Consider the following 16978-nt stretch of genomic DNA (forward strand, 5'->3'; position numbering starts at 1 on the left):
AATAAATATATATATATATATATATATATATGTATGTCTTCAAACACCAAAAATGAGATAGCACCATTTCGCGCAGGAATTCCTCCAGCCGAAAGCCCACAAATGTTGCTAGATAGACTGACACCTCTTTCGGATGTCCTTCTGTATTTGCTGGCTAGTGGAAAGCAAAGTGGACCCACCACTCTATAGCTCTGCCGTCATGAGTGTCCCTAGCACACTCGGCAGATGTCGCTTCTCTAGGCAGACAAGCAGTGGAATTCTGCGGAAGGTCAATGGTGCTTCCATTGGTTTTGCCACTAGGCGATCCATTGCAGCCCTAGAATGAAGCATAACCCGCTGAATGCATTCAGGGTGTTCTGCGGTGGGAAAGGTCAGAGGGGGTGATAGTTGGTGAGCGTGCACAGCACCTCAGAATGATACCACTGCCTAGCAGGGGGATCGGTGGAGACACTATTCTCAGCCAATGCCCCTCTGTATGAACGAGTCTGCTTTGTGTCATCCCGGTAAGAGATCAGGCTAACAGGCTTCCAATGAAAAAAGCAGACATCACACTGAAGCATGGTGCACCGTGCATGTCCACAATCATCGGCTCCAAAGAGAAGACGTTCAGCAACAGGATTTAGTATGGCAAAAGACCACATCATCCTAATTCCCATGTACAGGAAAAAGCCCACACTTGAAGAAACATATCATATGGAGATGCCGGGGATCGAACCTGTGGCCTCATACTTCCAAAGCAGGTGCTCTACCACTGAGTTACATCCCCGCTGCCAGCAAGGACCTATGAAATCTACCAGATGCTGGCTGGCTGCTTGGGACTAACAGCGCCCAGAACTGATGGTAACTGTCGAATTGGAGTTTCCAAATGGCGGACTTCATTTTAGAGCCACCTGTTTCTGGTTGTCCATAGAAACATGCAGAAAAGCTGCCCCCCCCTGCAATCCCCCTGATCAACTAATGAAAAATATCAATATGTTCAAGGCTTTTGCTTTTAGAAGCCGGAGATAGGCCCCAGCAGCAGAGCTGGTAGGATATTCCAGCTCAAAACTAACAAGTTACAGAACCTGATCAACTTAGGTTGACAACAGAGGTACATCTGTGGCCACATCCAGTGAAAACAAATTATTTTTAAAGCTAGCCATCATATGCTACAAAGGTACAATGGTGGAGCTATACATTCGGAACCAAAACAATCGACTGAAAAGAAACGCAAGGCAATGCCAATCCTTTCACGATTCTGCACAGTTAAAACTGTGGTGTGATGGTACTCTCTGTGCATTTCTATTTGTAGTGATTGTGAAGGCATACAGGATGTTGACACTGGCAGGGACGCAAACCTCACTGATATATTACAGGCAGGTTTGCGATACGGGCACCAGCGTTTTCTCAGACAAATAGATATGAATGTCGATGATCCTATAATCATGGCCCGAGTTGCAGTGTGAAATACAAAATAACCGGGACAAAATCACACTGAAGTTTATGCAAATGGAGATGCCGGGGATTGAACCCGGGACCTCATACATGCGAAGCATGCGCTCTACCACTGAGCTACATCCCCTTGGTGTGCGGTGAGTCTGTCCTGCAGACATCTTTTCCTGGGAGAATTCTTCCGGTCAAAGTATGCTGCCAACTGAAGCACTAGCAAAAGACCAGGGAAAACGGGAGCAAGACTGGAAAAGCACATGGTCACACTGAAGCAGTGTGCATTATGCTTCTCCATAAGAGATGACTTCCAGGGGAAGTATTCCACCAGAGGATTACCGTGCTCAAAGAGCCATCTAGTGGACAGAGACCATATGACAGTCAAAAAAAGGGAAACAATTGGAGATGCCAGGGATTGGACCCGGGGCCTCATACATGCAAAACAAGTGCTCTACCACTGAGCTACATCCCCTCGGTATGCAGTGTGTCTGTCCTGCAGACATAATTTTCAGGGAGAACTCTTCTGGTCAAAACATTCTGCCGAGTGAAGCACTAGCAAAAGAGCAGGGAAAACTGGAGCAAGAATGGAAAACCACATGGTCACACTGAAGCAGTGTGCATTTTGCTTCTCCATAAGAGATGACTTCCAGGGGAAGATTTCCACCAGAGGATTACTGTGCTCAAAGGGCCATCTAGTGGATAGAGATCATTTGACGGTCAAAAAGAGAAACAAGTGGAAATGCCCCGGGTCCTCATACATGCAAAGCATGCGCTCTACAACTGAGCTACATCCCCGCTGAGAGGACACTTCCTCATCACACCTAAAAGCTTCAGGAGGGAGTGGGCTAAGTAAGGAAAGGGGTTTGCAGTAGTGCATATGAAAAAACATGACAACTGCCAAATTACATCTTACTACTTACAATGACAAAGTTAAAGCGCCAGGTCGATCTCATCACGTTGGTGCCTGAGACATCACATAATGTGACACGGCCATCTCGGATAGATGCCCCAGATTTGAGAAGTGTAGTTATGGAGAAAAAATAAATAAATATATATATATATATATATATATATATATATATATGTATGTCTTCAAACACCAAAAATGAGATAGCACCATTTCGCGCAGGAATTCCTCCAGCCGAAAGCCCACAAATGTTGCTAGATAGACTGACACCTCTTTCGGATGTCCTTCTGTATTTGCTGGCTAGTGGAAAGCAAAGTGGACCCACCACTCTATAGCTCTGCCGTCATGAGTGTCCCTAGCACACTCGGCAGATGTCGCTTCTCTAGGCAGACAAGCAGTGGAATTCTGCGGAAGGTCAATGGTGCTTCCATTGGTTTTGCCACTAGGCGATCCATTGCAGCCCTAGAATGAAGCATAACCCGCTGAATGCATTCAGGGTGTTCTGCGGTGGGAAAGGTCAGAGGGGGTGATAGTTGGTGAGCGTGCACAGCACCTCAGAATGATACCACTGCCTAGCAGGGGGACCGGTGGAGACACTATTCTCAGCCAATGCCCCTCTGTCTGAACGAGTCTGCTTTGTGTCATCCCGGTAAGAGATCAGGCTAACAGGCTTCCAATGAAAAAAGCAGACATCACACTGAAGCATGGTGCACCGTGCATGTCCACAATCATCGGCTCCAAAGAGAAGACGTTCAGCAACAGGATTTAGTATGGCAAAAGACCACATCATCCTAATTCCCATGTACAGGAAAAAGCCCACACTTGAAGAAACATGTCATATGGAGACGCCGGGGATCGAACCTGTGGCCTCATACTTCCAAAGCAGGTGCTCTACCACTGAGTTACATCCCCGCTGCCAGCAAGGACCTATGAAATCTACCAGATGCTGGCTGGCTGCTTGGGACTAACAGCGCCCAGAACTGATGGTAACTGTCGAATTGGAGTTTCCAAATGGCGGACTTCATTTTAGAGCCACCTGTTTCTGGTTGTCCATAGAAACATGCAGAAAAGCTGCCCCCCCCTGCAATCCCCCTGATCAACTAATGAAAAATATCAATATGTTCAAGGCTTTTGCTTTTAGAAGCCGGAGATAGGCCCCAGCAGCAGAGCTGGTAGGATATTCCAGCTCAAAACTAACAAGTTACAGAACCTGATCAACTTAGGTTGACAACAGAGGTACATCTGTGGCCACATCCAGTGAAAACAAATTATTTTTAAAGCTAGCCATCATATGCTACAAAGGTACAATGGTGGAGCTATACATTCGGAACCAAAACAATCGACTGAAAAGAAACGCAAGGCAATGCCAATCCTTTCACGATTCTGCACGGTTAAAACTGTGGTGTGATGGTACTCTCTGTGCATTTCTATTTGTAGTGATTGTGAAGGCATACAGGATGTTGACACTGGCAGGGACGCAAACCTCACTGATATATTACAGGCAGGTTTGCGATACGGGCACCAGCGTTTTCTCAGACAAATAGATATGAATGTCGATGATCCTATAATCATGGCCCGAGTTGCAGTGTGAAATACAAAATAACCGGGACAAAATCACACTGAAGTTTATGCAAATGGAGGTGCCGGGGATTGAACCCGGGACCTCATACATGCGAAGCATGCGCTCTACCACTGAGCTACATCCCCTTGGTGTGCGGTGAGTCTGTCCTGCAGACATCTTTTCCTGGGAGAATTCTTCCGGTCAAAGTATGCTGCCAACTGAAGCACTAGCAAAAGACCAGGGAAAACGGGAGCAAGACTGGAAAAGCACATGGTCACACTGAAGCAGTGTGCATTATGCTTCTCCATAAGAGATGACTTCCAGGGGAAGTATTCCACCAGAGGATTACCGTGCTCAAAGAGCCATCTAGTGGACAGAGACCATATGACAGTCAAAAAAAGGGAAACAATTGGAGATGCCAGGGATTGGACCCGGGGCCTCATACATGCAAAACAAGTGCTCTACCACTGAGCTACATCCCCTCGGTATGCAGTGTGTCTGTCCTGCAGACATAATTTTCAGGGAGAACTCTTCTGGTCAAAACATTCTGCCGAGTGAAGCACTAGCAAAAGAGCAGGGAAAACTGGAGCAAGAATGGAAAACCACATGGTCACACTGAAGCAGTGTGCATTTTGCTTCTCCATAAGAGATGACTTCCAGGGGAAGATTTCCACCAGAGGATTACTGTGCTCAAAGGGCCATCTAGTGGATAGAGATCATTTGACAGTCAAAAAGAGAAACAAGTGGAAATGCCCCGGGTCCTCATACATGCAAAGCATGCGCTCTACAACTGAGCTACATCCCCGCTGAGAGGACACTTCCTCATCACACCTAAAAGCTTCAGGAGGGAGTGGGCTAAGTAAGGAAAGGGGTTTGCAGTAGTGCATATGAAAAAACATGACAACTGCCAAATTACATCTTACTACTTACAATGACAAAGTTAAAGCGCCAGGTCGATCTCATCACGTTGGTGCCTGAGACATCACATAATGTGACACGGCCATCTCGGATAGATGCCCCAGATTTGAGAAGTGTAGTTATGGAGAAAAAATAAATAAATATATATATATATATATATATATATATATATATATATGTATGTCTTCAAACACCAAAAATGAGATAGCACCATTTCGCGCAGGAATTCCTCCAGCCGAAAGCCCACAAATGTTGCTAGATAGACTGACACCTCTTTCGGATGTCCTTCTGTATTTGCTGGCTAGTGGAAAGCAAAGTGGACCCACCACTCTATAGCTCTGCCGTCATGAGTGTCCCTAGCACACTCGGCAGATGTCGCTTCTCTAGGCAGACAAGCAGTGGAATTCTGCGGAAGGTCAATGGTGCTTCCATTGGTTTTGCCACTAGGCGATCCATTGCAGCCCTAGAATGAAGCATAACCCGCTGAATGCATTCAGGGTGTTCTGCGGTGGGAAAGGTCAGAGGGGGTGATAGTTGGTGAGCGTGCACAGCACCTCAGAATGATACCACTGCCTAGCAGGGGGACCGGTGGAGACACTATTCTCAGCCAATGCCCCTCTGTCTGAACGAGTCTGCTTTGTGTCATCCCGGTAAGAGATCAGGCTAACAGGCTTCCAATGAAAAAAGCAGACATCACACTGAAGCATGGTGCACCGTGCATGTCCACAATCATCGGCTCCAAAGAGAAGACGTTCAGCAACAGGATTTAGTATGGCAAAAGACCACATCATCCTAATTCCCATGTACAGGAAAAAGCCCACACTTGAAGAAACATGTCATATGGAGACGCCGGGGATCGAACCTGTGGCCTCATACTTCCAAAGCAGGTGCTCTACCACTGAGTTACATCCCCGCTGCCAGCAAGGACCTATGAAATCTACCAGATGCTGGCTGGCTGCTTGGGACTAACAGCGCCCAGAACTGATGGTAACTGTCGAATTGGAGTTTCCAAATGGCGGACTTCATTTTAGAGCCACCTGTTTCTGGTTGTCCATAGAAACATGCAGAAAAGCTGCCCCCCCCTGCAATCCCCCTGATCAACTAATGAAAAATATCAATATGTTCAAGGCTTTTGCTTTTAGAAGCCGGAGATAGGCCCCAGCAGCAGAGCTGGTAGGATATTCCAGCTCAAAACTAACAAGTTACAGAACCTGATCAACTTAGGTTGACAACAGAGGTACATCTGTGGCCACATCCAGTGAAAACAAATTATTTTTAAAGCTAGCCATCATATGCTACAAAGGTACAATGGTGGAGCTATACATTCGGAACCAAAACAATCGACTGAAAAGAAACGCAAGGCAATGCCAATCCTTTCACGATTCTGCACGGTTAAAACTGTGGTGTGATGGTACTCTCTGTGCATTTCTATTTGTAGTGATTGTGAAGGCATACAGGATGTTGACACTGGCAGGGACGCAAACCTCACTGATATATTACAGGCAGGTTTGCGATACGGGCACCAGCGTTTTCTCAGACAAATAGATATGAATGTCGATGATCCTATAATCATGGCCCGAGTTGCAGTGTGAAATACAAAATAACCGGGACAAAATCACACTGAAGTTTATGCAAATGGAGGTGCCGGGGATTGAACCCGGGACCTCATACATGCGAAGCATGCGCTCTACCACTGAGCTACATCCCCTTGGTGTGCGGTGAGTCTGTCCTGCAGACATCTTTTCCTGGGAGAATTCTTCCGGTCAAAGTATGCTGCCAACTGAAGCACTAGCAAAAGACCAGGGAAAACGGGAGCAAGACTGGAAAAGCACATGGTCACACTGAAGCAGTGTGCATTATGCTTCTCCATAAGAGATGACTTCCAGGGGAAGTATTCCACCAGAGGATTACCGTGCTCAAAGAGCCATCTAGTGGACAGAGACCATATGACAGTCAAAAAAAGGGAAACAATTGGAGATGCCAGGGATTGGACCCGGGGCCTCATACATGCAAAACAAGTGCTCTACCACTGAGCTACATCCCCTCGGTATGCAGTGTGTCTGTCCTGCAGACATAATTTTCAGGGAGAACTCTTCTGGTCAAAACATTCTGCCGAGTGAAGCACTAGCAAAAGAGCAGGGAAAACTGGAGCAAGAATGGAAAACCACATGGTCACACTGAAGCAGTGTGCATTTTGCTTCTCCATAAGAGATGACTTCCAGGGGAAGATTTCCACCAGAGGATTACTGTGCTCAAAGGGCCATCTAGTGGATAGAGATCATTTGACAGTCAAAAAGAGAAACAAGTGGAAATGCCCCGGGTCCTCATACATGCAAAGCATGCGCTCTACAACTGAGCTACATCCCCGCTGAGAGGACACTTCCTCATCACACCTAAAAGCTTCAGGAGGGAGTGGGCTAAGTAAGGAAAGGGGTTTGCAGTAGTGCATATGAAAAAACATGACAACTGCCAAATTACATCTTACTACTTACAATGACAAAGTTAAAGCGCCAGGTCGATCTCATCACGTTGGTGCCTGAGACATCACATAATGTGACACGGCCATCTCGGATAGATGCCCCAGATTTGAGAAGTGTAGTTATGGAGAAAAAATAAATAAATATATATATATATATATATATATATATGTATGTCTTCAAACACCAAAAATGAGATAGCACCATTTCGCGCAGGAATTCCTCCAGCCGAAAGCCCACAAATGTTGCTAGATAGACTGACACCTCTTTCGGATGTCCTTCTGTATTTGCTGGCTAGTGGAAAGCAAAGTGGACCCACCACTCTATAGCTCTGCCGTCATGAGTGTCCCTAGCACACTCGGCAGATGTCGCTTCTCTAGGCAGACAAGCAGTGGAATTCTGCGGAAGGTCAATGGTGCTTCCATTGGTTTTGCCACTAGGCGATCCATTGCAGCCCTAGAATGAAGCATAACCCGCTGAATGCATTCAGGGTGTTCTGCGGTGGGAAAGGTCAGAGGGGGTGATAGTTGGTGAGCGTGCACAGCACCTCAGAATGATACCACTGCCTAGCAGGGGGACCGGTGGAGACACTATTCTCAGCCAATGCCCCTCTGTATGAACGAGTCTGCTTTGTGTCATCCCGGTAAGAGATCAGGCTAACAGGCTTCCAATGAAAAAAGCAGACATCACACTGAAGCATGGTGCACCGTGCATGTCCACAATCATCGGCTCCAAAGAGAAGACGTTCAGCAACAGGATTTAGTATGGCAAAAGACCACATCATCCTAATTCCCATGTACAGGAAAAAGCCCACACTTGAAGAAACATATCATATGGAGATGCCGGGGATCGAACCTGTGGCCTCATACTTCCAAAGCAGGTGCTCTACCACTGAGTTACATCCCCGCTGCCAGCAAGGACCTATGAAATCTACCAGATGCTGGCTGGCTGCTTGGGACTAACAGCGCCCAGAACTGATGGTAACTGTCGAATTTGAGTTTCCAAATGGCGGACTTCATTTTAGAGCCACCTGTTTCTGGTTGTCCATAGAAACATGCAGAAAAGCTGCCCCCCCCCTGCAATCCCCCTGATCAACTAATGAAAAATATCAATATGTTCAAGGCTTTTGCTTTTAGAAGCCGGAGATAGGCCCCAGCAGCAGAGCTGGTAGGATATTCCAGCTCAAAACTAACAAGTTACAGAACCTGATCAACTTAGGTTGACAACAGAGGTACATCTGTGGCCACATCCAGTGAAAACAAATTATTTTTAAAGCTAGCCATCATATGCTACAAAGGTACAATGGTGGAGCTATACATTCGGAACCAAAACAATCGACTGAAAAGAAACGCAAGGCAATGCCAATCCTTTCACGATTCTGCACGGTTAAAACTGTGGTGTGATGGTACTCTCTGTGCATTTCTATTTGTAGTGATTGTGAAGGCATACAGGATGTTGACACTGGCAGGGACGCAAACCTCACTGATATATTACAGGCAGGTTTGCGATACGGGCACCAGCGTTTTCTCAGACAAATAGATATGAATGTCGATGATCCTATAATCATGGCCCGAGTTGCAGTGTGAAATACAAAATAACCGGGACAAAATCACACTGAAGTTTATGCAAATGGAGATGCCGGGGATTGAACCCGGGACCTCATACATGCGAAGCATGCGCTCTACCACTGAGCTACATCCCCTTGGTGTGCGGTGAGTCTGTCCTGCAGACATCTTTTCCTGGGAGAATTCTTCCGGTCAAAGTATGCTGCCAACTGAAGCACTAGCAAAAGACCAGGGAAAACGGGAGCAAGACTGGAAAAGCACATGGTCACACTGAAGCAGTGTGCATTATGCTTCTCCATAAGAGATGACTTCCAGGGGAAGTATTCCACCAGAGGATTACCGTGCTCAAAGAGCCATCTAGTGGACAGAGACCATATGACAGTCAAAAAAAGGGAAACAATTGGAGATGCCAGGGATTGGACCCGGGGCCTCATACATGCAAAACAAGTGCTCTACCACTGAGCTACATCCCCTCGGTATGCAGTGTGTCTGTCCTGCAGACATAATTTTCAGGGAGAACTCTTCTGGTCAAAACATTCTGCCGAGTGAAGCACTAGCAAAAGAGCAGGGAAAACTGGAGCAAGAATGGAAAACCACATGGTCACACTGAAGCAGTGTGCATTTTGCTTCTCCATAAGAGATGACTTCCAGGGGAAGATTTCCACCAGAGGATTACTGTGCTCAAAGGGCCATCTAGTGGATAGAGATCATTTGACAGTCAAAAAGAGAAACAAGTGGAAATGCCCCGGGTCCTCATACATGCAAAGCATGCGCTCTACAACTGAGCTACATCCCCGCTGAGAGGACACTTCCTCATCACACCTAAAAGCTTCAGGAGGGAGTGGGCTAAGTAAGGAAAGGGGTTTGCAGTAGTGCATATGAAAAAACATGACAACTGCCAAATTACATCTTACTACTTACAATGACAAAGTTAAAGCGCCAGGTCGATCTCATCACGTTGGTGCCTGAGACATCACATAATGTGACACGGCCATCTCGGATAGATGCCCCAGATTTGAGAAGTGTAGTTATGGAGAAAAAATAAATAAATATATATATATATATATATATATATATGTATGTCTTCAAACACCAAAAATGAGATAGCACCATTTCGCGCAGGAATTCCTCCAGCCGAAAGCCCACAAATGTTGCTAGATAGACTGACACCTCTTTCGGATGTCCTTCTGTATTTGCTGGCTAGTGGAAAGCAAAGTGGACCCACCACTCTATAGCTCTGCCGTCATGAGTGTCCCTAGCACACTCGGCAGATGTCGCTTCTCTAGGCAGACAAGCAGTGGAATTCTGCGGAAGGTCAATGGTGCTTCCATTGGTTTTGCCACTAGGCGATCCATTGCAGCCCTAGAATGAAGCATAACCCGCTGAATGCATTCAGGGTGTTCTGCGGTGGGAAAGGTCAGAGGGGGTGATAGTTGGTGAGCGTGCACAGCACCTCAGAATGATACCACTGCCTAGCAGGGGGACCGGTGGAGACACTATTCTCAGCCAATGCCCCTCTGTCTGAACGAGTCTGCTTTGTGTCATCCCGGTAAGAGATCAGGCTAACAGGCTTCCAATGAAAAAAGCAGACATCACACTGAAGCATGGTGCACCGTGCATGTCCACAATCATCGGCTCCAAAGAGAAGACGTTCAGCAACAGGATTTAGTATGGCAAAAGACCACATCATCCTAATTCCCATGTACAGGAAAAAGCCCACACTTGAAGAAACATGTCATATGGAGACGCCGGGGATCGAACCTGTGGCCTCATACTTCCAAAGCAGGTGCTCTACCACTGAGTTACATCCCCGCTGCCAGCAAGGACCTATGAAATCTACCAGATGCTGGCTGGCTGCTTGGGACTAACAGCGCCCAGAACTGATGGTAACTGTCGAATTGGAGTTTCCAAATGGCGGACTTCATTTTAGAGCCACCTGTTTCTGGTTGTCCATAGAAACATGCAGAAAAGCTGCCCCCCCCTGCAATCCCCCTGATCAACTAATGAAAAATATCAATATGTTCAAGGCTTTTGCTTTTAGAAGCCGGAGATAGGCCCCAGCAGCAGAGCTGGTAGGATATTCCAGCTCAAAACTAACAAGTTACAGAACCTGATCAACTTAGGTTGACAACAGAGGTACATCTGTGGCCACATCCAGTGAAAACAAATTATTTTTAAAGCTAGCCATCATATGCTACAAAGGTACAATGGTGGAGCTATACATTCGGAACCAAAACAATCGACTGAAAAGAAACGCAAGGCAATGCCAATCCTTTCACGATTCTGCACAGTTAAAACTGTGGTGTGATGGTACTCTCTGTGCATTTCTATTTGTAGTGATTGTGAAGGCATACAGGATGTTGACACTGGCAGGGACGCAAACCTCACTGATATATTACAGGCAGGTTTGCGATACGGGCACCAGCGTTTTCTCAGACAAATAGATATGAATGTCGATGATCCTATAATCATGGCCCGAGTTGCAGTGTGAAATACAAAATAACCGGGACAAAATCACACTGAAGTTTATGCAAATGGAGGTGCCGGGGATTGAACCCGGGACCTCATACATGCGAAGCATGCGCTCTACCACTGAGCTACATCCCCTTGGTGTGCGGTGAGTCTGTCCTGCAGACATCTTTTCCTGGGAGAATTCTTCCGGTGAAAGTATGCTGCCAACTGAAGCACTAGCAAAAGACCAGGGAAAACGGGAGCAAGACTGGAAAAGCACATGGTCACACTGAAGCAGTGTGCATTATGCTTCTCCATAAGAGATGACTTCCAGGGGAAGTATTCCACCAGAGGATTACCGTGCTCAAAGAGCCATCTAGTGGACAGAGACCATATGACAGTCAAAAAAAGGGAAACAATTGGAGATGCCAGGGATTGGACCCGGGGCCTCATACATGCAAAACAAGTGCTCTACCACTGAGCTACATCCCCTCGGTATGCAGTGTGTCTGTCCTGCAGACATAATTTTCAGGGAGAACTCTTCTGGTCAAAACATTCTGCCGAGTGAAGCACTAGCAAAAGAGCAGGGAAAACTGGAGCAAGAATGGAAAACCACATGGTCACACTGAAGCAGTGTGCATTTTGCTTCTCCATAAGAGATGACTTCCAGGGGAAGATTTCCACCAGAGGATTACTGTGCTCAAAGGGCCATCTAGTGGATAGAGATCATTTGACAGTCAAAAAGAGAAACAAGTGGAAATGCCCCGGGTCCTCATACATGCAAAGCATGCGCTCTACAACTGAGCTACATCCCCGCTGAGAGGACACTTCCTCATCACACCTAAAAGCTTCAGGAGGGAGTGGGCTAAGTAAGGAAAGGGGTTTGCAGTAGTGCATATGAAAAAACATGACAACTGCCAAATTACATCTTACTACTTACAATGACAAAGTTAAAGCGCCAGGTCGATCTCATCACGTTGGTGCCTGAGACATCACATAATGTGACACGGCCATCTCGGATAGATGCCCCAGATTTGAGAAGTGTAGTTATGGAGAAAAAATAAATAAATATATATATATATATATATATATATATATATGTATGTCTTCAAACACCAAAAATGAGATAGCACCATTTCGCGCAGGAATTCCTCCAGCCGAAAGCCCACAAATGTTGCTAGATAGACTGACACCTCTTTCGGATGTCCTTCTGTATTTGCTGGCTAGTGGAAAGCAAAGTGGACCCACCACTCTATAGCTCTGCCGTCATGAGTGTCCCTAGCACACTCGGCAGATGTCGCTTCTCTAGGCAGACAAGCAGTGGAATTCTGCGGAAGGTCAATGGTGCTTCCATTGGTTTTGCCACTAGGCGATCCATTGCAGCCCTAGAATGAAGCATAACCCGCTGAATGCATTCAGGGTGTTCTGCGGTGGGAAAGGTCAGAGGGGGTGATAGTTGGTGAGCGTGCACAGCACCTCAGAATGATACCACTGCCTAGCAGGGGGACCGGTGGAGACACTATTCTCAGCCAATGCCCCTCTGTATGAACGAGTCTGCTTTGTGTCATCCCGGTAAGAGATCAGGCTAACAGGCTTCCAATGAAAAAAGCAGACATCACACTGAAGCATGGTGCACCGTGCATGTCCACAATCATCGGCTCCAAAGAGAAGACGTTCAGCAACAGGATTTAGTATGGCAAAAGACCACATCATCCTAATTCCCATGTACAGGAAAAAGCCCACACTTGAAGAAACATATCATATGGAGATGCCGGGGATCGAACCTGTGGCCTCATACTTCCAAAGCAGGTGCTCTACCACTGAGTTACATCCCCGCTGCCAGCAAGGACCTATGAAATCTACCAGATGCTGGCTGGCTGCTTGGGACTAACAGCGCCCAGAACTGATGGTAACTGTCGAATTTGAGTTTCCAAATGGCGGACTTCATTTTAGAGCCACCTGTTTCTGGTTGTCCATAGAAACATGCAGAAAAGCTGCCCCCCCCCCTGCAATCCCCCTGATCAACTAATGAAAAATATCAATATGTTCAAGGCTTTTGCTTTTAGAAGCCGGAGATAGGCCCCAGCAGCAGAGCTGGTAGGATATTCCAGCTCAAAACTAACAAGTTACAGAACCTGATCAACTTAGGTTGACAACAGAGGTACATCTGTGGCCACATCCAGTGAAAACAAATTATTTTTAAAGCTAGCCATCATATGCTACAAAGGTACAATGGTGGAGCTATACATTCGGAACCAAAACAATCGACTGAAAAGAAACGCAAGGCAATGCCAATCCTTTCACGATTCTGCACGGTTAAAACTGTGGTGTGATGGTACTCTCTGTGCATTTCTATTTGTAGTGATTGTGAAGGCATACAGGATGTTGACACTGGCAGGGACGCAAACCTCACTGATATATTACAGGCAGGTTTGCGATACGGGCACCAGCGTTTTCTCAGACAAATAGATATGAATGTCGATGATCCTATAATCATGGCCCGAGTTGCAGTGTGAAATACAAAATAACCGGGACAAAATCACACTGAAGTTTATGCAAATGGAGATGCCGGGGATTGAACCCGGGACCTCATACATGCGAAGCATGCGCTCTACCACTGAGCTACATCCCCTTGGTGTGCGGTGAGTCTGTCCTGCAGACATCTTTTCCTGGGAGAATTCTTCCGGTCAAAGTATGCTGCCAACTGAAGCACTAGCAAAAGACCAGGGAAAACGGGAGCAAGACTGGAAAAGCACATGGTCACACTGAAGCAGTGTGCATTATGCTTCTCCATAAGAGATGACTTCCAGGGGAAGTATTCCACCAGAGGATTACCGTGCTCAAAGAGCCATCTAGTGGACAGAGACCATATGACAGTCAAAAAAAGGGAAACAATTGGAGATGCCAGGGATTGGACCCGGGGCCTCATACATGCAAAACAAGTGCTCTACCACTGAGCTACATCCCCTCGGTATGCAGTGTGTCTGTCCTGCAGACATAATTTTCAGGGAGAACTCTTCTGGTCAAAACATTCTGCCGAGTGAAGCACTAGCAAAAGAGCAGGGAAAACTGGAGCAAGAATGGAAAACCACATGGTCACACTGAAGCAGTGTGCATTTTGCTTCTCCATAAGAGATGACTTCCAGGGGAAGATTTCCACCAGAGGATTACTGTGCTCAAAGGGCCATCTAGTGGATAGAGATCATTTGACAGTCAAAAAGAGAAACAAGTGGAAATGCCCCGGGTCCTCATACATGCAAAGCATGCGCTCTACAACTGAGCTACATCCCCGCTGAGAGGACACTTCCTCATCACACCTAAAAGCTTCAGGAGGGAGTGGGCTAAGTAAGGAAAGGGGTTTGCAGTAGTGCATATGAAAAAACATGACAACTGCCAAATTACATCTTACTACTTACAATGACAAAGTTAAAGCGCCAGGTCGATCTCATCACGTTGGTGCCTGAGACATCACATAATGTGACACGGCCATCTCGGATAGATGCCCCAGATTTGAGAAGTGTAGTTATGGAGAAAAAATAAATAAATATATATATATATATATATATATATATATATATATGTATGTCTTCAAACACCAAAAATGAGATAGCACCATTTCGCGCAGGAATTCCTCCAGCCGAAAGCCCACAAATGTTGCTAGATAGACTGACACCTCTTTCGGATGTCCTTCTGTATTTGCTGGCTAGTGGAAAGCAAAGTGGACCCACCACTCTATAGCTCTGCCGTCATGAGTGTCCCTAGCACACTCGGCAGATGTCGCTTCTCTAGGCAGACAAGCAGTGGAATTCTGCGGAAGGTCAATGGTGCTTCCATTGGTTTTGCCACTAGGCGATCCATTGCAGCCCTAGAATGAAGCATAACCCGCTGAATGCATTCAGGGTGTTCTGCGGTGGGAAAGGTCAGAGGGGGTGATAGTTGGTGAGCGTGCACAGCACCTCAGAATGATACCACTGCCTAGCAGGGGGACCGGTGGAGACACTATTCTCAGCCAATGCCCCTCTGTCTGAACGAGTCTGCTTTGTGTCATCCCGGTAAGAGATCAGGCTAACAGGCTTCCAATGAAAAAAGCAGACATCACACTGAAGCATGGTGCACCGTGCATGTCCACAATCATCGGCTCCAAAGAGAAGACGTTCAGCAACAGGATTTAGTATGGCAAAAGACCACATCATCCTAATTCCCATGTACAGGAAAAAGCCCACACTTGAAGAAACATGTCATATGGAGACGCCGGGGATCGAACCTGTGGCCTCATACTTCCAAAGCAGGTGCTCTACCACTGAGTTACATCCCCGCTGCCAGCAAGGACCTATGAAATCTACCAGATGCTGGCTGGCTGCTTGGGACTAACAGCGCCCAGAACTGATGGTAACTGTCGAATTGGAGTTTCCAAATGGCGGACTTCATTTTAGAGCCACCTGTTTCTGGTTGTCCATAGAAACATGCAGAAAAGCTGCCCCCCCCTGCAATCCCCCTGATCAACTAATGAAAAATATCAATATGTTCAAGGCTTTTGCTTTTAGAAGCCGGAGATAGGCCCCAGCAGCAGAGCTGGTAGGATATTCCAGCTCAAAACTAACAAGTTACAGAACCTGATCAACTTAGGTTGACAACAGAGGTACATCTGTGGCCACATCCAGTGAAAACAAATTATTTTTAAAGCTAGCCATCATATGCTACAAAGGTACAATGGTGGAGCTATACATTCGGAACCAAAACAATCGACTGAAAAGAAACGCAAGGCAATGCCAATCCTTTCACGATTCTGCACAGTTAAAACTGTGGTGTGATGGTACTCTCTGTGCATTTCTATTTGTAGTGATTGTGAAGGCATACAGGATGTTGACACTGGCAGGGACGCAAACCTCACTGATATATTACAGGCAGGTTTGCGATACGGGCACCAGCGTTTTCTCAGACAAATAGATATGAATGTCGATGATCCTATAATCATGGCCCGAGTTGCAGTGTGAAATACAAAATAACCGGGACAAAATCACACTGAAGTTTATGCAAATGGAGGTGCCGGGGATTGAACCCGGGACCTCATACATGCGAAGCATGCGCTCTACCACTGAGCTACATCCCCTTGGTGTGCGGTGAGTCTGTCCTGCAGACATCTTTTCCTGGGAGAATTCTTCCGGTGAAAGTATGCTGCCAACTGAAGCACTAGCAAAAGACCAGGGAAAACGGGAGCAAGACTGGAAAAGCACATGGTCACACTGAAGCAGTGTGCATTATGCTTCTCCATAAGAGATGACTTCCAGGGGAAGTATTCCACCAGAGGATTACCGTGCTCAAAGAGCCATCTAGTGGACAGAGACCATATGACAGTCAAAAAAAGGGAAACAATTGGAGATGCCAGGGATTGGACCCGGGGCCTCATACATGCAAAACAAGTGCTCTACCACTGAGCTACATCCCCTCGGTATGCAGTGTGTCTGTCCTGCAGACATAATTTTCAGGGAGAACTCTTCTGGTCAAAACATTCTGCCGAGTGAAGCACTAGCAAAAGAGCAGGGAAAACTGGAGCAAGAATGGAAAACCACATGGTCACACTGAAGCAGTGTGCATTTTGCTTCTCCATAAGAGATGACTTCCAGGGGAAGATTTCCACCAGAGGATTACTGTGCTCAAAGGGCCATCTAGTGGA

General features: G+C 46.5%; 7 non-coding genes across 7 annotated transcripts; all 7 read right to left on the reverse strand.

The window, feature by feature from the left end:
• Positions 1–1489: 1489 nt before the first annotated feature.
• Positions 1490–1561, reverse strand: TRNAA-CGC (transfer RNA alanine (anticodon CGC)). The gene has a single exon. It is a non-coding gene; the product is annotated as a tRNA-Ala (tRNA).
• Positions 1562–3967: 2406 nt separating this feature from the next.
• On the reverse strand, positions 3968–4039 carry TRNAA-CGC (transfer RNA alanine (anticodon CGC)). Its single transcript has one exon. It is a non-coding gene; the product is annotated as a tRNA-Ala (tRNA).
• Positions 4040–6447: 2408 nt separating this feature from the next.
• TRNAA-CGC (transfer RNA alanine (anticodon CGC)) lies at positions 6448–6519 on the reverse strand. The gene has a single exon. It is a non-coding gene; the product is annotated as a tRNA-Ala (tRNA).
• A 2399-nt stretch (positions 6520–8918) lies between these two features.
• Positions 8919–8990, reverse strand: TRNAA-CGC (transfer RNA alanine (anticodon CGC)). Its single transcript has one exon. It is a non-coding gene; the product is annotated as a tRNA-Ala (tRNA).
• Positions 8991–11388: 2398 nt separating this feature from the next.
• On the reverse strand, positions 11389–11460 carry TRNAA-CGC (transfer RNA alanine (anticodon CGC)). Its single transcript has one exon. It is a non-coding gene; the product is annotated as a tRNA-Ala (tRNA).
• A 2404-nt stretch (positions 11461–13864) lies between these two features.
• TRNAA-CGC (transfer RNA alanine (anticodon CGC)) lies at positions 13865–13936 on the reverse strand. The gene has a single exon. It is a non-coding gene; the product is annotated as a tRNA-Ala (tRNA).
• Positions 13937–16342: 2406 nt separating this feature from the next.
• Positions 16343–16414, reverse strand: TRNAA-CGC (transfer RNA alanine (anticodon CGC)). The gene has a single exon. It is a non-coding gene; the product is annotated as a tRNA-Ala (tRNA).
• Between the last annotated feature and the right edge of the window lie 564 nt (positions 16415–16978).

This window comes from Ambystoma mexicanum (genome assembly GCF_040938575.1).
Source record: "Ambystoma mexicanum isolate Mex_15411 chromosome 12 unlocalized genomic scaffold, UKY_AmexF1_1 Mex_chr12_unloc.1, whole genome shotgun sequence".
In the NCBI taxonomy this organism is placed as follows: Eukaryota; Metazoa; Chordata; class Amphibia; order Caudata; family Ambystomatidae; genus Ambystoma; species Ambystoma mexicanum.